The sequence below is a fragment of the Talpa europaea genome, assembly GCF_964194135.1.
Source record: "Talpa europaea genome assembly, chromosome: 8".
Taxonomy (NCBI): Eukaryota; Metazoa; Chordata; class Mammalia; order Eulipotyphla; family Talpidae; genus Talpa; species Talpa europaea.
This window is the reverse complement of record NC_140075.1, coordinates 23,493,161-23,516,280: the sequence shown is the minus strand read 5'-3', so window position 1 is coordinate 23,516,280 and position 23,120 is coordinate 23,493,161.

Here is a 23,120-nt window from a genome sequence, read left to right as displayed (position 1 = left end):
AAAGAGGTTCCTTCCTACAGCTGGCAGTTGTGTTATGCAAAACATCAGTCTCATTCCCACTGAAGGCCAAAACTGAGAGAATAATAATAATGACACTAACCAGAGTTTAGAGCACCTGGACCACTTCAAAAGAAGCAAACTCCTCTGCATTTAAAAGGCAAAGGAAACATACACCAGCTGTGACTATCTCAGTTATCACCCTTTCTGATTTAACAACTATTGAGAGAAGATTCAGAGAGGTCTGCAGGGCATGCAGACTTGTGAAGAGATGTTGAAAGATGAGAAACACCCCTCATTCTCCTGTAATCAGAACTGGAGTAGTAACCTGTCCACATGTGAACCAGCAGTTCTTGGCTCACTCTGCAGGAGCCTGCACTCCCAGGGGAAAGACAACCACTGGTTGCAGAACCCATACCAGACATGATCCACAAGTAAGAGGTTGATGCTAGCCCAAGATTACTTGGGATTCTTTGAATGAAGAATTGTCCTAGGGGAGGGGTTCATTTTAGATATCTCTACCACCACCACTCTGGCATCCACAGCACATTAGTAGGCTTGAGCTCTTGGTAAACTTGCTAGATGTAACCTATTGGTAACTCCTGCCCCAGCATCTATCTCTGGTCATCCAAACAGGTGTTGAGGTGTCACTCTATGAAGCAATAGACATCTAAGGATCCTGGGTAAACAATAGAGATCTAAGGATCCTGGGTATATCTTGCAACATGTAAACATAATATAAGGCTAACTCACCAAGACAATGAAAGTTCTTTATCTAACCATAACTGTTGCGTTGGGCAACACCACACTGACAAACAGGAGTTCTGGAGCAGGCTACATAATGCAGGATGCTGCTGAAGAGCAAGATCCTGGCCCTTTTATTGACACATGTAACTGATTGTAAGATTAAGGAGATTAAAGAAAGGGGAAGGGTGCAGAAGATTAGGGATTGTGAGTCTGCCCTCCAGGCACTTCTCATCTACTTGATGACACACCCTAATCCCCAACCATGGTTCTAATCTTATCAACAAGGCTCTCCACTGATCAGCTTCTGGGGTCCCTTGTCATACATCGGTCCTCAGCACCCCACCCCACCCCACCCCAGGCATTCCCGGTCATACCTCGTGATGTATAATCGGGAGTATGTGTTATGCATCATTCCTCAGCCCCCTGGGCGTTCCAGACATACTTCCTGATGCACATGTTATGCATCGGTCCTCAGCCCCCGGGCATTCTGGATAAACCTTGTGATGCATAACCTTCCCAGTGTGATCCAGCTTTGTGCTCTTGTTTGATCTGAAGGGCTTAAGGGTTTGGGCTCCTGTTCCTAACTGGCCGGACCACTTTGACCTTGTTTAGGTGACAAAATGGCGGCCGAATAGGCTGCTTGGGAGTAGCAGACCCACATTACATAATGCAGGATGCTGCTGAAGAGCAAGATCCTGGCCTTTTTATTGCTACACAGCATTGGTTGTAAGGGGGAGGAGCAAAAGGAACGGGGAAGAAGATTAAGGGGAAGGAGAATAAAGGAAGGAGAAGAATGTAGAAGATCAGGGATGGTGAGTCTGACCTCCAGGCACTTCTTATCTGCTTGATGACTTGGTATTGTCATTGAGATGACACCCTAATTCCCCAGCCATGGTTTTAGTCTTATCAACAAGGCTTTCCACTGATCAGCTTCTGGGGTCCCTTGTCATACATTGGTCCTCGGCACCCCCAGGCATTCCTGGTCATACCTCATGATGCATAGCCTTCCCAGCGTGATCCAGCTTTGTGCTCTTGTTTGATCTGAAGGGCACCTTGCAGGCTTGGGCTCCTGTACCTAACTGACCGGGCCATTTTGACCTTACTTAGGATTTAGAACAAAATGGTGGCCAAATAGGCTGCTAAGGAGTAGCCGACCCACACAAAACCATAAAAACCATAAAACTAAACCATAGACACTAAAAGTGAGAAAACAGTAATATACCATAAATGATAAAAAATAAATAACAAGAAAAAATCTGAATCCAAGAGAACTGTGTAATATTCCTGATGAAGAGTTTAAAGCAATAATGATAACTATACTTATCAAAATGAGAAAGACAATAATAAACAAAAGTAAGAATACAACAGTATAGAGAAAACATGTGAATGCTTCAAACAGAAAATAATGGACTGAACAACACCACAACTGAACTAAAAAAATCTGATATTTGAGTCCCTTAACAGCAAGCAAACACAAGTAGTCAATAGAACCAGGAAGCTTGAATGCACAGAAGTGGAAAACACACAAATAGACCAACAAAGAGAAAAAAATTATCAAAAAGAATGAAAATATCCTAAGAGCTCTTTGGCACAATTTAAAGAGAAACAATATCTGTGTAGCGGGAGTCTCAGAAGGAGGTAAGAGAGGGAAAGGCACAGAAAATTTATTTAAAGAAATGATAGCTGGGAATTTCCCTAGCTCGGAAAGGAAACAAATATCCTGATCCAAGAAGACCAAACAAGTCCCAAAAAACAAATCCAAACAGACACACCCCAAGACATATTATAATAAAATTATCAAAAAGTAGTGATATGGAAAGGATACTTAAAACCCCCAGAGAACAAAGTGTTACATACAAGGGGATACCTATTATATTATCTGCAGACTTCTAGGTAGAAACTTGCAGGCAAGAAGGGAATGGCAATAAATATTTAAATCTCTCAAAAGATTTTCAACTTAGAATATTTTATCTGACCAGACATAAAGAGTTTTATAGAAAAACAAAAACTAACAACATGGAGAAATAAAGAGGCTAGACTTGCCCTCTCCCTTGAAAACTACTAGAAAAAGGGCCTCCCCGGTGGCGCAGCGTTTGAGCGCTGGGTTGTGAAGCTGCCCACAGCCTCTGCAGCACCGGTTCGATCCCCAGCTGCTCCCCGGCCACCGGAGGAGGGTCCCGCATGGCGCGCAGACCTCTCCTGCCGCCCGCTGCTCCCCTCAGCAGTGTACTTCGGTCCTTCTGCCTGCTCTGCCCCCTGCTCTGGCTCTGGTGAATTCTCTCACCCTCCCACGCTTCTGACTGTACCCAGTGCTTGTATAAATAAATAAATAAATCTTTAAAAAAAATTAAAGTCTTTAACATTTAAAAAAAAAAAAAACTACTAGAAAAAATACTGATATATGCTCCGAAAATTCACACACTTTCAGGACATCCTAAGGAGTTCAAGAACAGGGATGTCCACTATTATCACTCTTATTACTGTAGTTCTGGACTTATAGCTGGAGCAATTAAGCAAGAAAAAGACATTAAAGGAATCCAAATTAGAAAAGAAGAAGTGAAATTGTCACTGTTTGCACATGACATGTTAATATACTTAGATAAACCAAAAGATTCTAAAAAAAAATTCTAGAAATAATAAATGAGTACAGTGAGGTAACAGGATACAAATCAATACACAAAAATCGGTGGCATTTCTACATGCAAGCAATGTATCAGAAGAAAGGAAAATAAAGAATACATTTACAAAACACCAAAAATAATGATATACATAGGGAAAAACCTTAAAAGGGGGTGAATGACTTGTATAAAGAAAACCATAAATCTCTATTAAGGGAAATAAAAGAAACACAAAGAAATGGAAAGCTATTCCATGCTCATGGGATAGGAAAAATTTACACCATTAAAATGGCCATATTGTCCAAAGCAATTTACAGATTTAATGCAATACCTATCAAAATATTGATGGCTTATTTATTTATTTATTTATTTATTTTTTTAAAGATTTATGTATTGATTGATTGATTTATACAAACATACAAACAAGCACTGAGTACAGTCAGAAGTGCGGGAGGGTGAGAGAATTCACCAGAGAAAGAGCAGGGAGCAGAGCAGGCAGAAGGCCCGAGGTACACTGCTGAGGGGAGCAGCGGGCAGCAGGAGAGGTCGGCGCGCCTCGTGGGACCCTCCTTCGGTGGCCGGGTAGCAGCTGGGGATCGAACCGGTGCTGCAGAGGCTGCGGGCAGCTTCGCAACCCAGCGCTCAACCACTGCGCCACCGGAGAGGCCCGATGGCTTTTTTTTTTTTAAGGAAATAGAGCAATTACTGGGCTTCCCTGGTGGCGCAAGGGGTTGAGACGCAACCTATGAAGCTGTCCACAGCCACTACAGCACGAGTTTGATCCCCAGTCAGGGAGATACCCACATGGCGCAGCAGACCTCTCTTGTCTCGCCCACTGCTCCCCTCAGCAGTGTATTTTGTCAGCCTGCCTGTTCTGTTCCCCACTCTATCTCTGGTGAATCCTCTCACCCCTGACACCTCTGACCTGTACCCCAGTTCTTGTATACATAAATAAATAAAATCTTTACAAAAAAAAAGAAATAGAGCAATTATTAAATTCATATGTAACCACAAAAGGCCATGAATTGCTAAAGCAATCTTGAGAGAAAAGAAGAAAAATGGAGGCATCACACTTCCTGACTTCAAACAATATTACACAGCAGCAATAATGCAAACAATATGGTACTGGAATAAAAACAGAAACTCAAACCAATGGAACAAAATTGAAAGCCCAAAGATAAATTCATATAAATATGGACATTTAATTTTTGACAAAGGAATTAAGACCATGCAATAGAGAAATGATAGCCCTTTTAGTAAATGGTGCTGGGAAACATGGATAGCCACATGCAAAAAAATAAATAAAAAATAAAGCAAGACCTATATTTAACATTGGACATGAAAATCCATTCAAAATAGATGAAAGATTAGGACATAAGACTCGAAACCATAAAGCACTTGAAAGAAAATATAGGGATACGCTACAGGACATCTACCACAAAAATGTTTTGGGAACACAACTCTAGTAGCAAGGAAAACATCAGCCAAAGTAAACAAATGAGACTATATCAAACTTAAGTATTTTTGTACCTAAAAAGAAACGATCAAAAAACCAAAAAGCAATCTACAGAATGGGAAAAAATATTTGCATACATACTCCAATAAGGAGTTCATCTCCAAAATTTAAAAAATACTTACACAATCCAACAATAAAGAAACAAATGACCCAATTAAGAAATGGGCAAAGGATCACAATAGACACTTCTCTAAAAAAGACCTTCAGATGACCTATAGACATATGAAAAATGTACAGTATCACTTATTGTAAGAGAAATGCAAATTAAAACCACACTGAGATACCACCTCACCCCTGTGAGAATGGTCCATATGAAAAAGAAAGGAGAGGGCTTCCCTAGTGGCGCAAGGGGTTAAGCACAGTACTGTGATGCAATCCGCAGCCTCTGCAGCACGAGCTCGATCCCAAGCTGGCCAGGGAGCTACCCACACTGCGTAGCAGACCTCTCCTGTCTAGCCCGCTGCTCCCCTCAGCAGTGTACTTCGGTCAGTCTGCCTGTTCTGCTCCCCATTCTGTCTCTGGTGGATCCTCTCACCCCCTGCATCTCTGGCCTGAACCCAGTTCTTGTATGCATAAATAAATAAATCTTTTAAAAAAGAAAAAGAATGGAATCAACAACTGTTGGCGAGGTTGTGGTGAAAAAAGAATGCTCATCCCTGCACCTCTGGCCTGTACCCCAGTTCTTGTATGCCTAAATGAATAAATCTTTTAAAAAATTCAAAATGGATTAAAGACTTAGATATAAGTCCTGAAAGTATAAAATACATAAAAGAAAGCATAGGCAATATGTTTGATGACACAGATAATAGAGATGTCTGGGATTGACCCCAATGGCAAGGGAAATAAAAGCAGAAATTAACAGTAGGGACTATTTTAAACTAAAATGCTTTTACACAGCAATAGAAAATATTAGTAGGTTAAAAAGAGCCGACTGATTGGGAGACAGTCACACATCACACAACAGACAAGGGGTTAATATCCAAGTTATACAAGGCACCCACTTAACAACAAAACACAAGCATCACAATTGAAAAACTGGGCAGCAGATCTGAAAAGATAATTTTCTAAAGAGGATATAGGGATGGCCAATTTCTAAGAAGAGAAATGTAAATACAAACCGCAGTGAGATATCATCTCACACCTGTGAGAATGGCATACATCAAAAAGATAAGTGTTGGGGAGGATGTGGAGAAAGAAGAATCCTCATACACTCATATAGGGATGTTAATTGGAAAACACAGTGTACCTGTCTCAAAAAAATAGAAATGGAAATACCATATAATCCAGTAATTCTTTTGGGAATCTATTTGAAGAACATAAAATCATCAATTCAAGAAATCACATGCTCACAATGTTTATTGTGGTGTGGCATTATTTTCAATAGCTAAGGTATGGAAGCAACCCAACGGCACACTGACAGAGGACTGTATAAATGAGGTGTTATATTGAGAAGAAAGATGAATTATTTCCTTTCCAGAAAATCGAATGAACTTGAAGGGATTATGCAAAGTAAAGTAAACTGTAAAGATAATGAAATATCAAATAATATCCCATATATGAGTAATATAAAGGAATGAAAGCTGAATAACTGACAAAGCAAAATAATTAACTAGCAGACACTGAGAACCAAAATGACATTTCTGAGGTTTTAAAAAAAAGGAGGAGGGAGGAAGAAAGGGTGAAGATGTTATGAGAAATGATTATGGTCATAAAATAAAAAAAATAAATAAGCAATGAATTATTGGAATAAATTCAGTAGGTTCATGTCATTCAGTAAATCATTACTTATATAACAGAGCTCGGTAAATTGTATGATATTTACATTCTAAGTAAATGTGCTTGTTGACATGGAGAGAAGGCCCTAGAAGATTGCAGAGTGACATTCATTCTCATATAAAGGATCAAGGTTCAGATCAGCTTCATATTTCTCATAGTAACATTAGAAACCTGTGAAGAATGACTTAAAGATGCTGAGGGAGAGTTATTTGCAAACAAAAATTCTATACCCAGCCAGAGTATGACTCTCATGTGAGAGTAGACATCATTAGATTGCAAGGTTTTTAAAATTTAAAATTTTTTATTTAAATTTGGGGGGTTGCATTTTTGATCATCCGTATGTGCACATGGTCACTCACCCTCCACCAAACCACCTGTGCCCGTACCCCATCATTCTTCCTCCTCCTTTCCCTCTTTCCTCACACCTGCTCCCTCTGGTAACCATTATAGTCTTTCACTGAGCTCAAGAGTTACTCCCAGCGTATTTTGCCTATGTATTTTTTTTTTTTGGTTATTATTTATATTCCAAAGATGAGTGAAACCATCCAATATCTGTCTTTCACTTTTTGACTTATTTCACTTAACATAATCACCTTGAGATCCATCTATTTTGCGTCAAATGCCACTATTTTGTCTTTTTTCCACAGCTTTGTAGCACTCCACTGAGTAGATATTCCACAATTTCTTTATCCATTTGTCTGTTGGTGGGCCCTTGGGTTGGTCCCATGACTTGGTAATAGTGACAATGGTGCATGTACAGAGGTTAGAGAAATCTTTTCATATTAGAGTTTATATTATTTGGAAAATATACCTAATAGAAATATTTACTGCTGGATCATATGGAATTTCCATTTTTATTTTCTTGGGAAATCTCCATATCATTTTCCACAGGGGCTGCGCCGGCTCGTATTCCCAACACTCCATGAGAGAGAGTTCCCTTTTCACTACAACCTCACCAACAGTTGTTGATTCCTGTATGGGCCATTCTCACAGGGGTGAGGTGCTACCTCAATGTGGTTTTGATTTGCATTTCCCTTATAATAAGTGATGAGTAACAATTTTTCAAATGTCTGTAGGCCATATGAATGTCTTCTTTAGAAAAGTGTCTATTTAGGTCCTTTGCTTATTTTTTGATTAGGTTGTTCACTTTTTATTGTAGAACTGCATAAGAACTTGGTAAATTTTGGAGATTAGCCCCGTGTTAGATGTGTGATGTACAAATATTTTCCCCATGCTATTGGTTGCCTTTTTGTTTTTGTGATTTTTTTTAAAAGATTTATTTATTTATTTATTTATTTATACAAGCACTGGGTACAGTCAGAAGCCCGGGAGGGTGAGAGAATTCACCAGAGCCAGAGCAGGGAACAGAACAGGCAGACTGGTGAAATACACTGCTGAGGGGAGCAGCGGGCGGCAGGAGAGGTCTGCATGCCACGTGGGACCCTCGCTGGTGGCCGGGGATCGAACCAGTGCTGCAGAGGCTGCAGGCAGCTTCACAGCCCAGAGCTCCACCGCTGCGCCACTGGGGAGGCCCTGGGTTTTTGTTTTTTTTCTGTTTTTGTTTTTTTTTTTTTTTTTTTGAGAAACAAAAACTTTTTAGTTTGATGTAGTCTCGCCTGTTTATTTTTGCTTTTGTTTCTCTTGCTGTTCAGGTTGAGCCCCACATGTATCTTTGTAGTAAATGTCTTGTCATGTGTTCCCTATATTTTCTTTTGAGTACGTTATGGTTTCAGTTTTCTATATTCAGGTCTTTAATCCATTTTGAGTTAATTCTTGTGCATGGAATTAAGTTTCTTTCTTTCTTTCTTTCTTTCTTTCTTTCTTTCTTTCTTTCTTTCTTTCTTTCTTTCTTTCTTTCTTTCTTTCTTTCTTTCTTTCTTTCTTTCTTTCTTTCTTTCTTTCTTTCTCTCTCTCTCTCTCTTTTTTTCTTTCTTTCTTTCCTTCTTTCTTGCAAGTGCTTATCCATGTTTCCCAGCACCATTTAATAAAGGGGCTATCTTTTTCTCCGTTGTATGGCTATAACTCCTTTGTCAAAGATTAACTGCCCATATTTGTGTGGGTTTATCTCTGGGCTTTAAATTCTATACCATTGGTCTGAGTTTCTGTTTTTGTTCCAAAACCATACTGTTTTGATTATAGTTGCTGTGTAATATTGTTTGAAGTCAGGAAGTGTGATGCTTCCAATTTTTTCTTTTCTTTTTTTAAAGATTTTTTTTTTTATGCGTACAAGAGCTGGGGTGTAGGCCAGAGTTTGGGGGTGAGGAGGGGGGGAGATGAGAGGATTCATCAGAGACAGAGTGGGTTGCAGAACAGGCAGATCCACTGAAATACACTGCTGAGGGGAGCAGCGGGTAAGACAGGAGAGGTCTGCTGCGCCATGTAGGTCAGCTCTTGCTGCAGGGGCTGCTGGTAGCTTAGTAGCTCTGAGCATTAACCCCTTGCGCCACCAGGGAGCCCCTGTAAGTTACTTTTCCCCCCTTGCTGCCTGCAAAATTTATTCATTTTTGAGTTTTGATAGTTTGACAATGATGTGTCTAGATATAGATCTCTGCGTTAAAAAGTTTGGTGTTCTCTCTGCTTCCTGAACAGCCATATTTAATTAATTTTTGAAGTTTAGAAAATTCTCAGTTATTTCCTTGAGCAAGCTTTCAGTCTCTTCACCTTCTGGAATACTGATTATTCTTTTTTTTTTAAAGATTTATTTATTTATGCATACAAGAACCGGGGTACAGGCCAGAAGTGTGGGGAGTGAGAGGATTCACCAGAGACAGAGTGGGGAGCAGAACAGGCAGACTGACTGAAGTACACTGCTGAAGAGAGCAGCAGGTGACTCAGGAGAGGTCTGCTGCGCCATGTGGGTAGCTCCCTGCCTGGCCAGGGGATTGAACTCATGCTGCAGAGGCTGTGGATAGCATCATAAGTTGTGTCTTAACCCCTTGCGCCACCAGGGAGGCCCCGGGATACTGATTATTCTTAAGTTTCTTCTTCTAATTAAGTCTGTATTCCTCATAGAGTTTCCTCATTTTCCCCTTGTCTTGTTTTTCTTTTACTAAATGGGTGATTTGATCATTTGCATTTTCTCCTGCCAGTTTAATTCTATTAAAAGTGCTTTGTAATTTACCTGCATTTCATCCAAAGTCCTCTTTTTTAATGATCTTTTTATATATTCAACTCTTTTTGTCACTGGATTTATTTCTAAGATCTTTTCCCTGCTTACCAGCCTTTGACTGGCCTTCCAGGAGCTCATTTAGCACTTTTAATATTGTTGTTTTGAGGTCTTTGTCTGCTAGGTCCTCTATTTCTGTATTCTTTATATTTGTCCCAAGACTTGTTCTCATTTTGTTTTTCCATCTTGTGTTCAGATGTTCCTTGCTTTCGCGGCATATGTGTTGCCTTATTTGGTGTGTGTGTGTGTGTGTGTGTGTTTGGGATGTTAGGATCTTAGTTTTATTTATTTCTGTTTTTTTTTTAAAGATTCATTTATTTATGCATACAAGAGCTGGGGTGCAGGCCAGAGATGCTGGGGGGTGGGGAGAGAGAATTCAGCAGAGACAGAGTGGGGAACAGCACAGGCAGACTGACTGAAACACACTGCTGAGGGGAGCAGTGGATGAGACAGGAGAGGTCTGCTGCACCATGTGGGTAGCTCCCTGGCCAGGGATCCATCTCGCGCTGCAGTGGCTGTGGATAGCTTCACAGCGCTGCATCTTAACCCCTTGTGCCACCAGGGAGGCCCCAGGATACTGATTATTCTTAAGTTTCTTCTTCTAACTAAGACAGTATTCCTTAGTTTTGTTTATTTCTCTTCTAGTTTGTCTTCTAGTTTCTCATGAGGTGGGTGTAGGAGGGGAGTCTGAGGCTTTCATACTCATCTCAGTTTAAATGGTGAAGTTGGACTCTTCTCCCTCCCTTCTCCTGAAGCACAGCGAGCTACTTTCTGTGCTTAGTTTATCTGAACTTCCCACTCTGCCCCCCGCTTCGCCTTTCTGTCACAGGTTGTGTTCCATGAAGCCAGGGTCTCCCAGTGGGAAGAGTGAAGTCTGGGTCACCAGGCTCACACTCCAGGACTCATTTGTACTTGGCAGGGATATGGTGCTGTACCAGGGTGTGGCCGGCCTGTGCCAACTTGTCCCTATGGCCACCAACATTGGCAGTGGCCACCCCACCTCTGCCTCTGCTGCACATCTCTGGGACTGCAATATTTGCACACCATTTGTTTACTTTCCCAAAGGATTCATGAGTTGTCTTGGGAGTGCATCGATGGGACAGAGTATCTGGATCTTCCTATGAGCAAATTTTTTTTTATAGTTATTTTTAAGAGAGAAGGTGATCCCAACCTCTCTGTTCCACCATGTTGTGGGTGGAGCCCAGGTTGCAAGGTTTAACAATTTTATCTGCCACGTGACTTCCTCAGGAAGCTACAGGAGGATATACTCCACCCTCAGAAGGGCATAAACCAAGAAAGAAGAAATGGAATCCAGGAAAACCAGAGATACATAAAGGAAAGAGAAGAAAAGAAGATTCGGGAAGTTGGCACAGGGCAGTCCCAAGAGAATGGCTGTGGAACTGACTGAGATTGCTGTCAGTACAAATGGAGGCCGGGCAGCCAAGCGCTCCAAGACGGGCGTCTCAGAGGAAAAAATATAAAAAGGAACTGGAACTGATAGTGAAAAATAAGTATTGAGTATAACTTTTCAGGTCTTTGCAGGATGTGGGAAGATTTAAGTATCGGTCAAAGCAAATAAGCAGCTATCTCTGAGTCAGTGATTAGCTTTGAGGGGAAAAAGAAGTTTACAAATAAAGGAAAGGTAGTCACAGCGTGTTCGTTGATTCATCAGTGAACCTGGTTTACTTATTGTGAAAGTAACCAAGAAATGTGTTGTCGTGATGTGGAAAGGAGCGGGCACAGAGTGTACTAGAAACTCATCTACGATGATGGGAAGGCTGAGGGACCTGAGCTAAATTGGGCCTATCTGAACATGGAAATAATAACAATATAAACTATATTTAGGAGATAAAAACCAGAAGAAATAACTAAATGAGTTGAAGTGGTTGTTTTTGGAGAGAACTGTGGATGCTTCACCCCAGTTAGACTCTAAATGCTTTGCACACATTACTTTGGGAAAATAAATATTAATCTGAAGATATATGAGGAGAAACCATGACCACAAAAAAGGTCTTTCCTTCCTCTGAAGCAATTCTCCATTTAAAATTGAGCAAACAGCCCTACCCATTTTTTTCAGTTGTCTCAGAAAAGTGCATGCACCCTCTTGTAAGTATCCTGCAGAGGCAGGTATTGCTAAAGCTTCCAGTGAGAGACAAAGAAATGGTGTTTTATAAAATATGAAATTTTGTGTCATTTATATGGTTATATGGTTACTTTGTCATGCAAGACAAAGTAAGCATCTCTCATTTTCCACATAACAAGGATCCCCCCAGAAGGGAAATAACACCCCAAATCACACAGCAAGGTCATTGCAGAGCTGGATCCTGACTCCCTGTGCTGTTTTCACTCAGCTGGTTTCAGGCCTAGGTACCTCTGAGGCATTCCTGCTTTCCCCTCTGTCCTCCCTCAAAGGCCCCTACATTGCCTTCAGGTACTTTCCACAAATTCCCAGCTCTGAGTTCCACCTGGAGGGTGTTGCTTAATGTGACAGCCCTTGATGTCATCACTGGCCATGTGCATGAGCCCTAATAGATCACAGACTGCATCTCCACACCTTGCCGCTCACTCCCCTTAGCAGTGTTCACAGTAATATAAAGAAGTCACGCAACTCAGCAACAAAAAAGCAAAAAGAAAAAAAAAAAAGAAAAAAAGTAATTCTCATTTTATTAGGGAAATGTAAATCAAACCCACAATGACATATCGTCTTGTCATGGTGTGATATCCATAGAAGGGGAGATTCCAGGTTTCCTGCCCCACCCAAGGAAGGGTGTTCCGAGCAGCAAGGAGAAGCTAGAAAATACTTGGAGAAAAAAAAAAAAAGATCAGGAAGACTTGGAAGAGGCACACGGAGCAGAGAGACATGTGAAGAAGCAACTGCACTTACTTGGTCTTTTACCAGGGACTTGGGGGACATGGAAGGAGACACTTGAAAGAGGCAGGTGTGTGGGCGAGAGACCCATGGGGAGGCTGACAACGGCAACCTTCATCTTGACTTGTGTTTTGATTGTGCTCTTGTCCTTCCAGACTTGCCTGGTCGTTCTGTCCCTTTCCTGTGGGTCCCCACCAGGAGGTGCCTTAGACTTGTGGCAGGCTTTTGGGCCTCAGTGGCCCTGCTTTGGGCCAACCTGTTTATCTGGGCATTTATCCACAAGGGGATGGGTAACTTTGAGTGTTTAATTGCAAATATTTTAACTGTATTCTTTCTCTTCTCTTCTCACAATTATACATTAATTGTCTCTCCATTGCATACTACTTGTATTAAAGATCTTTCCCATGGGTCTCCCTGGTGGCGCAAGGGGTTAAGACGCAACCTATGAAGCTGTCCGCAGCTTCTGTGGCATGAGTTCCATCCCTGGCCGGCCAGGGAGCTACCCTCATGGCGCAGCAGACCTCTCCTGTCTCGTCCGCTCCTCCCCTCAGCAGTGTATTTCAGTCAGTCTGCCTGTTCTGTACCCCTCTGTCTCTAGTGAATCCTCTCACCCCTCGCACCTCTGGCCTGTACCCCAGCTCTTGTATGCATAAATAAATAAATCTTTTAAAAAATAAATGAAGTTCTTTCCCATTGAAGGTCTTACACATCAGAGTATGTTCTGTTTTATGTAGCAGATGGCAGAACCCATTTAAAGCATGTGGGTTTGCCCTGTAACAGTTTCACACCTATGAGAATGGCTTACATCAAAAAGACTAGTAACAACAAGTGTTTTTGAGTATGGAGAAAAGAGAGCCCTCATGCCTGTAAACTGATGCCATCATTTTAGAAAACAGTACGGAATTTCCTCAAAAGACTAAAATAGAACTTCTACATGCTGTAGTGATCCCACTTCTAGGTATCTATCTGAAGAGTATGACATCATTAATTCATAGATTTACACACATCACAATGTTTCTTTCTTTTTTAAAGATTTATTTATTTATGCGTACAAGAGCTGGGGTACAGGCCAGAGATGGGGGGGGGGTGAGAGGATCCACCAGAGACAGAGTGGGGAGCAGAACAGGCAGACTGACTGAAATACACTGCTGAGGGGAGCAGCGGGCGAGTCAGGACAGGTCTGCTGCGCCATGTGGGTTGCTCCCTGGCTGGCTGGGGATTGAACTCATGCTGCAAAGGCTGCGGACAGCTTCATAGTGTGGTGCTTAACCCCTTGTGCCACCAGGGAGGCCCGCTACAATGTTTCTTACAGTACCATTTACAATAATGAAGAAATGGAAACAACCTAAATGCCACTGATAAATGACTGGATAAAGAAGACTGATATAGACACAGGAAGGAATAGCAGTCAGCTATACACTTGCAGGGATTATGCAAACGGAAATGGGTTAGGAGGACAAAGACAAATATCAGATGATTTCACCTGTATATGCAATGTAAGGAAACAAAGCTGATAAAGCAAAAACAAAATAAAAGTAAACCAGTGGACGTTGGCAATAGAACTGAGGTGATGAAAGGGCAAGGCAGTGGGGCGCAGAGGCAGAGGGCACCGACATTAAAGGTCAAACGACTCTCATTTTTCATTTTGAAAGTCCTTCTGTAATGTTACGCTTCTAGACTTCATATTAGTCTCATGGTTGAAATATCTCTGTACATGAACCATTTCTTGCTCAATAAAACATTTAGCTATATAAAAACATGCAGAGCTGCACACGTGGGGCCCGGCTGGCAGGACACGGGCGGCTGGTCTGTCCCGCTCCAGCGCCTCCTCCGGCCAGGCCAGTGTTGGTGCAGTTCCAGCCTGGCTGAGCTCTCTGAGGAGGTGTCCCTCCATCGGGGCTGGACTGAAAGCCACAGCAGGCGCCCAGTGCATGTGTGCCCCTCCCCCAGCCAGCGTGCAGGTGGGGACCTTGGGGCCCGGGTTACACTTTGAGCAGGATTGTCTGGGATGAGTCATCCTTTCTTAGACCAAAGGCCGGGCCTGGACAGCACAAGGGAGTAACCCCGACTTCAAGGGAGTAGCCCCACCAACCAAAGCACAAAGGGTGCCACCAGGAACTGGTTTGCCCACCCTGGACCCTCCACTGCGTCCCGCTCCAGGCCAGCATTTTTCCAGCCTGATTTCCAGGAGTTGCTAGGACCCTGAGTTGTGGCTGCTGCTGTCCAGCCAGGCCAACTTGTCACTACTCCTGTCTCCTCCTCCCTTATCAGCCACAGGAGCCTTGGATGGCCAAAGGAGGGACTGTGGAAAGTGCTGGGCCTGGGCAGTGGGAGGGGAGAAGATTAGGGGGTTAAGGGAGCAGGCGCAGGGTTATGGTCTTGACATACCATTGAGTTGTAAACTGTCAGGGCAGGCAGAAAGCTCAAAGATCCCCTCTCCTGCCCCCACAGAGGGAGAAGTGAGGCCGCTGGAAGGGGAACTTTCCCAAGATCCCACAAGGCTTGGGAGCATGAAGTGCGGAATCCTGGTGCTGAGGATCAACCTGGGACCGAGGGGGCAAACCTCAAGGCCCAAGGCCAGAAGAGGACCTTGAGAAAGGCCCAGGAGACAGAGATTCAAGTGCCAGAGGAGGGAGAACTTTCTAATTTTCTGGGCAGTCCAGTACTGGGGCCTCTGGTCGGAGGAGGTGTCGGGTTGAGCCACACCACCCTGGAGGCACAGGGAGCACAGGCTGCACCTTTGGAATGGGGGTGTATGGGGGGCAGAGCTGGCTTGCTCTCGGGCCATGTTTCCCTCTGTGGTTTCAGGCCTCACCTGTGACTGTTCATCACACTCCTGAGGGCCCCCGGCTTGACCTAAGGGTCTGGAACCTTTCTGAATTTTCCAGATCCACAGCAGCTTCCGAAACACCCAGGGGCTCTGCAGCTGCCTCTGGCTGGCCTCCTTCAGTCCAGACAAAAGGGGCACTGGACCCACAGGCAAGTGCTTGGGGAGGGGGTGGTAGCGGGTCAGCCTGGTGGAGGCTGCTTACAGAAAGAGACTGACTCTGGGAAAGTCAGGGGAGACCGCTGGGAGCCGGCCACCCCTCCAGCCCAGGGGCCCCGGCAGCTTTAGGACGGAAAAAGGTGCTGGGCTCTTGCCTCAGCGGGTGCCCCAGTGCCCCTGACCGCACAACAAAGCTTGTTTAGGTGGCGCCTGCGTCATCCTGTGCCCATCCTCACCCCATTCTACCTGTTTGTGTGTTCCTTTGCCACAGGGCTGGCAGCTTTTGAAAGCTGAGTGCAGCAGGGTGGGTTCCTTCGTGAGCAGACTGTGCCCGCAGGATGTTTGTTAGGAGGAGGTCTTGAGCTGAGTGCCTGTAGGAGGGAGGGGGCCACCTGGAGAGAAGGGGAGCTGCAGCCACCCCCTGCCCCCACCCCCATCCTTGGTCACTTCACCGGGAGCTCTGGAGCAGGAACGGCCTGCTCACGCTTGCACTGGGCCCTCACACCCCGGCTGTAGTCGTCTCTGGGCGTCTGCTGCCCAAGAAGGGCATGACCTTGGCTGAGGCAAGTATCTGCAACCTGGACAATCCCCTGGGGCTGATAGCCCCACACTCAATTTTGTGAGGTTGTCCTGGCTTTTTGAAGAATGCTTTGTGAATAGCTGAAATCGCCTTGACAGAGCCTCTACCACATTCTGGCCTCACTCTCCCGTCTATGAAATGGGGGTAATATCTTTTCTTGGGCCTCCCCGGTGGCGCAGCGGTTGAGCGCTGGGTTGCGAAGCTGCCCGCGGCCTCTGCGGTGCCAGTTCGATCCCCGGCTGCTCCCCGGCCACCAGAGGAGGGTCCCACATGGCGCGCAGGCCTCTCCTGCCGCCCGCTGCTCCCCTCAGCAGTGTCCTTCGGTCCTTCTGCCTGCTCTGCTCCCCGCTCTGGCTCTGGTGAATTCTCTCACCCTCCCGCGCTTCTGACTGTACCCAGTGCTTGTATAAACAAAACAAACAAACAAACAAATAAATAAAACATGCCTCTATAAAAAAAAAAACCTATAAAAAAAAGTTTTAAAATATCTTTTCTTATGCTGTGAAGGGCAAAGCTCGTGATAAACCCCATGCAGCGTGGATATATGAAACCTCCCAGGTTTCCTTTCAGTTGACACCCTGGGGTTGGGGTTAGGCCATTAAGGGGTGGGGTGTGGCTGGGCAATTCGAGGTTCCTGCTTTAGGGGAAACCACAGCTGCCTCTTGCTCCGGATGGTCAGTGAGGCCCAAGGGAAATGGGTCATCACAGGTAGGGCAGGCTGTGGGTACTGAGTCACCCCCCAGGGGAAAACCACAGCTTCGAGAGCCCCAAAGTTTCTCGTGGTGAAGTGGGCGTGAACCAGGAGCCCAGAGCAGGCATTTGGAAGGCTCCTCGCCTTCAGGGCCAGCCACGTCCTGCCTTGGGGGGCAGTGCTTACTGGATGGCACAGGAAAGGCTGGTACTGCCACAGATCTCTGTGCCGCACGACAGAGCAATACCTGGGTGGCCCTGGGGAAGGGACCGTCCCTCTCTGGCCTCCTCCTCTCTAGGAAATGGACAGTTCAAGTTGAGAAAATTCATCTAGGATATTTTCACTTCAAGACATAGTTTGTTTCTAGGATAGTCTTACCAGGTCCCAGTCTGGAGTGCCTTCCAAGACACTGCATTCACGTACTGATTCCTTTCACACCTGTCTCTGTCAGTTTTCTTCTTTCTTTTTTGTAGGAAAATGAAAATTTCTAAATTCTCATCTGCGTGCAATGACGGCTAAAAAAAAAAAAAAAGCAAAACACCACAAAGATGATGACTCCAGGCTTCTTTTATGCCTTCTTGAAAGATGGCCTAATGCTTTGGACAAAGCAATAAGGAAATAGAAGAATAGAATAGCAACGATTCACGTCACCATTGAGTCATCCTTCCAGGCATTTCCATCATCCTTCTGGTTTCTTATTATTTTAGTCTCTTTTTGTAAAGCATGATTAGAAATAATTGATGAGTAATGATGAACTAGATCCCAGGAGGATGAAATGGAAAGATGTGTTAAAATCTGGGAAAAATAAGATCACTAGGGTCCCGTACACATTTTAGGGTCCAGTAGATTCATATGGTAATTATAAAATAAAATACATTGCATTCTATTTTTAAGAAGCAAAATTTCTGTTTGGTTTTTGGAAGACCTCTGTGAAAGAATAAAGGTCACAAAATACTGATCCTTGCAAATTGTTCCAACTACCCAAAGAGAAACTTGAAAATTAAAATTGGGTCTAATAATATACTCTGATGGTATACTGAGTCAAAAAGAAATTCCCCAAGAGGGTGCACCCAGAATAAGTACAGATGGTGAATTTGATACACATGAGACCCCCCCCCATGCAAATGATATGCAAATAGATGCAAATAAATGAAGACAGCAGTGAGGACCCTTGTGCTCCTGGTAGACATGCAATACTAGCTCTCTCTGGGTGAAGGGTAGCTCCAGAGAGCTGTCTTGTTCTCCCAGGGTCTCCCCCATAATTCCTCTGACTAGGAGGCCCAAAGGCAGTTCCTTCTTTCTTACTCCCTTTTCCAAGCACTCACAAAGAGTCCTGTGGCTCATTCGATCCCTAAGCCTGGCACCCTAGGCCTTGGCCATCAGGTCTCCCTGCTGCATGGACCCTACGCTGGAATGTGGCGCTGGGTATTGCGCACTGCGTGTCAGGACACCAGGCCATGGCGGATGGTCCGTAGCAATTCCTTCAGGGTCCATCTACTTCTCAGATCACCCCTCTTCATGCTGGTAACTTTTGTTCAGCTTTTCTTTTCCTCACGCTTCCACAAACTTACTGTGTTATTATGCAAAGTGCCTAAAAACTGTCACTCGGTCACTGGTTCTGGGTTTGACGGCCTACCCCACTACATGCAAGTAAAAGGACTTTTGGTGGAGCAAAAAAGTTAAAAAAAAACCAAAACAATGTATTTTAGCCAACTGGATAGAGGGAAAAGGGGAACTAGCAGAGCAGAGGGATAGGGAGATGATGCAATGTGCATCACTCCCTATTAAAATCTCCCAAAATGGCCCTCCCTCCTCTTTCCAGCAGAGGACAGGGGGCATTCTAATGTCCCCACACCCAGTCAGGGCGGCCACACCGGCTGTCACATGGGCCCAGGAAGTGTAGGGCTTGGCCACCCTAGGTCTCTCCAACAATTATTTCCATCTCTTCATCTCTTAACTTACTTTCAACTTAGCCCCAATCTCTCAACTTCCTAAAGGTGGAACTTCTAGCTGTAGCAGAATCACTGGATTTAGACTGAACCTTCCATGGTAAAGAACTATAAAGGTTGAGCAAAATATATACAATAGTTTGCAGGCACTAGACTATAGCCAATGCAGACCTATGGTCTTTGAGAGAAGGGTACACACAAAGTGAGCCCCACATTCACCCACATTTACCCACATGTATCAAATGGTTGCAAAATGGAGTGCAAGATACAAAAATACATGTTAAAATTCTCTTGGTTCCTTTGTCAACTCTAAAATTTATCACAGGAATTAAGGTGAGATACCACTCTGAGAGTGAGACTCTGAAGTATCAAGGCAAAAACAGCCATCAAGAATCTGGAGAGTTGGGCAGACTTCAGAAACCAAATCATCCTGGGAGGTTTTAGAACTCAGGCCACAGTAGAAGGGAGAGATTTTGGTACATACCTCAGAGCTTCAGAGAGGATTTCAGAAAGGCTACTCCCAAGGAGTAAAGGTTGTACTCTAGGAGAAAGGATAAAACTGACACCTTTGTGTGATAAGCCTACAATAAATCTTTATAGATGAGCAAGACTCACTCATTTAAATGCTCACTAGGACAAAACCTAAAGCTCTTTAGAAGATGATAATAAGATTCACGATTCTAAAATCTATTATCTCCAGTCAAGAATTACTACCTATGTGAAGAAGCAGGAAAAGGTACATAAAATCAAAAGATAAAAGAGATAATAGAAACAGGTTGAGAGATGATAAAGATATTGGATTAAGCAAACAAGCCTTTTAAAATAGGTCAAATGAATACATTGGAGATAATATAGCAAAACATGGAAAATAGGTGAAAACCTTGAATATTTAAACAGAAATTTTGAATCTATAAAAATGAAAATATTGGCATTCTAGACTGCAAAATACAGTATCAAAAATTGAGAATTCAGTGACTGGGTATAGCAGGAGACTGTTTTCAGCAGAAGACAGGATTAGTGACTGGTTAATAGAAATTGACCAAATGAATCACAAAATGAAAAAAAATAGATGAATAAACAGAACCAAGCATAAGGAATGGATAGGATTTGTTCAAAAGGTCTTATATATATATATATATATATATATATATATAATGTATAATATATGTTATATCAGAGAGAAGAGAGACAATAGGACAGAAACAATTCATGAATTTTCCAAATTTGACAAAGGGCATTGAACTACAGATTCAAGCTCATCAATGAGCTCTGAGCAGGATAAGCATAAACAAAACTATACTTAAGCCCATCATAGTTATAAAATGCTGAAAAATCAAAGACAAAGCAGAAAATCTTGAAAAGCAACCATATTTTCAATATGGTTTTGCTATCTTCAGGGCTCTTCTATCCCCTGACAGAGCATGTAGGATAACATATATTGTGGTGACCATCTTTGGCTATACTCATGTTCACATATGGATATATAATTTTTTATTCATGATGATATAGTACAACATAATGTGATTGAATCCCAATTCATTTATTCTACTCTAATGGACATTTGGATTGTTTCCATTTGTTTTTTGCAAGCAGTGCTCTGTGAATGAATGTTCTGCTTATGTCTTCAGCTCTGCAGTTGTTATCTCCAAAGTGAGTAATAATTTCTAGTCCTGCAGCAGTTTAATAGCTACATTTCATTAACATTTTGTCAATCCTTTAAATTTTTCCCAACCAGGGCCTCCCTGGTTGTGCAAGAGGTTAAGCACTGCACTGTGAAGCTATCCACAGCCTCTGCAGCATGAGTTCAATCCCTGGCCAGGGCGTTACCCACATGGCGCAGCAGACTTCTCCTGTCTCGTCTGCTGCTCCCCTCAGCAGTGTATTTCAGCCAATCTGCCTGTTCTGTTCCCCACTCTGTCTCTGGTGAATCCTCTCACCCCCACACACCTTTGGCCTGCACCCCAGTTCTATTTATGCATAAATAAATCTTTAAAAAATAAATTTTTCCCAAACCAGTAGGTATAACATGGTAATTTGTGGTTTTATTTACATTTCCATTTTTACTAACAAGGTTGAGTATATTTCCGTAAATTTGATAGACCACATGTGTTCTTTCCTTTGTTTTTTTTTTTTAAAGATTGATTGATTGATTGATTGATTGATTCAAGCACTGGGTACAGTCAGAAGTGAGGGAGGGTGAGAGAATTCACCAGAGCCAGAGCGGGGAGCAGAGCAGGCAGAAGGACCGAAGTACACTGCTGAGGGGAGCAGCGGGCGGCAGGAGAGGTCTGCGCGCCATGTGGGACCCTCCTCCGGTGGCCGGGGAGCAGCCGGGGACTGAACCGGCGCTGCAGAGGCTGCGGGCAGCTTCGCAGCCTAGCGCTCAACCGCTGCGCCACCAGGGATGCCCTGTTTTTTCCTTTGAAAGGCTGTTTTTTGAAATTTTTCTTGGGTGGTCTTCCTAATTGATTTATAGGATCTAGCCATTAATTGTTTTCTATGTGAAAATTTCTATTAGGAGTGTATTGAATCTTTCTATCACAAATTTGGTGTGGTTCTCCACTTGTTTTTTAATTGCCTTCCAGTAAGATGCTATAATTTTCTAAACAAAGGTTTTAGACATCTTTTGTTAAATTTATTTTAAACTCTCTTATATTTTTCATTGTTATTATAATTTCAATTGTATTTTCTAATGTTATTGCTGATGATTGTAATTCATTCGAGCTATATATTTTTTAAAAGATTTATTTATGCATACGAGAGGTAGGGTACAGGCCAGAGTTGCGGGGGCTGAGAGGATTCACCGGAGACAGAGTGGGGAGCAGAACAGGCAGACTGACTGAAATACACTGCTGAGGGAAGTAGCGGGTGAGACAGGAAAGGTCTGCTGCACCATGTAGGTTTCTCTCTGGCCAGCCGGGGATCGAACTCGTGCTGCAGAGGCTGCGGATTACTTCAGTGTGGTCTTAACCCCTTGCACTACCAGGGAAACCTCCCCCCTTTTTCTTTTTTCCTGACTTACATTTGTTGGGCTTTGAATTTGTGTTTTCTCCCAGGTTGTGGATTGCCTTTTTATGTTGTAAAGAGTGTCTCTCTCTTTTTTTTCTAAAGATTTATTTATTTATACAAGAATCGGGGTACAGGTCAGAGGCGCAGGAGGGTGAAAGAATTCACCAGAGAGAGCGGGGAACAGAACAGGCAGACAGACCGAGGACACTGCTGAGGGGAGCAGCAGGTGAGGCAGGCGAGGTCTGCTGCACCATGTGGGTTTCTCCCTGGCTGGCCAGGAATTGAACCCGTGCTGCAGAGGCTGTGGACAGCTTCACAGCACAGCGCTCAACCTGATGCGCCACCGGAGGAGGCCCTAAAGTGTCTCTTGATGGGCACTGGTTTTGAGCAATTTGGTTATGGTGTATCTTGGTGGGGGGTCTGAGGCCTCCAGCTATTGAGGGAAAGTACAAAGGCCCAGAGCCCAGTGGGGTAGCTGCCTTCTATAGCAGCTCCTACAACAAAGTACAAGCAAATACGTCTCACTCCTTTTGAAGTCTCCCAAAACACGGACAGTTCTGCTCCACCAGCCAGGGAGCTACCCACATGGCACAGCAGACTCTCCTGGCTCACCGGCTGCTCCCCTCAGTGGTGTATTTCAGTAGATCTGTCTGTTCTGCTTCCCACTCTATCTCTGGTGAATCCTCTCACCATGCACCCGGCACCTCTGGCCTACACCCCAGTTCGTGTATGCATAAATAAATATTTAAAAAAAAATAGATTTCCTCTTGAAGAGCCAGTATTAGGAACTGCCCATCAGAATATTAGGATTTTAAGAAGTCTTATATTTTGCAACACCCCTATTAATTTTCACATAAGCTGAAAATGTGTATCCATTTTTCCACAGCAGTGTTTCCCATAAAAGTTTGACTATACCCAAATTGGCCTAATTTGTTTTCTGTACTAGTTTAGAATTTTAGTGTCAGGGAAGTTGTCATAAGATTAACTGACTACAGACTTTTTATAAAAATACTTAATTATTTTGAGTAAAAGATTTGAATACCCAAGCTAGTAAAGACAGTTCTAAATTGCTTTTTCCTTTCTGTAGACTAAAAACCAAACTTAAATACTCTTAAAACCAACTCATATACTCTTAGCAAGTCATTGGCCCCTCGTAAAACCAGCAAAACCTGGTGCCTGCATCCAGAGATAAACTGAATCCAAGATAAGCTGACAG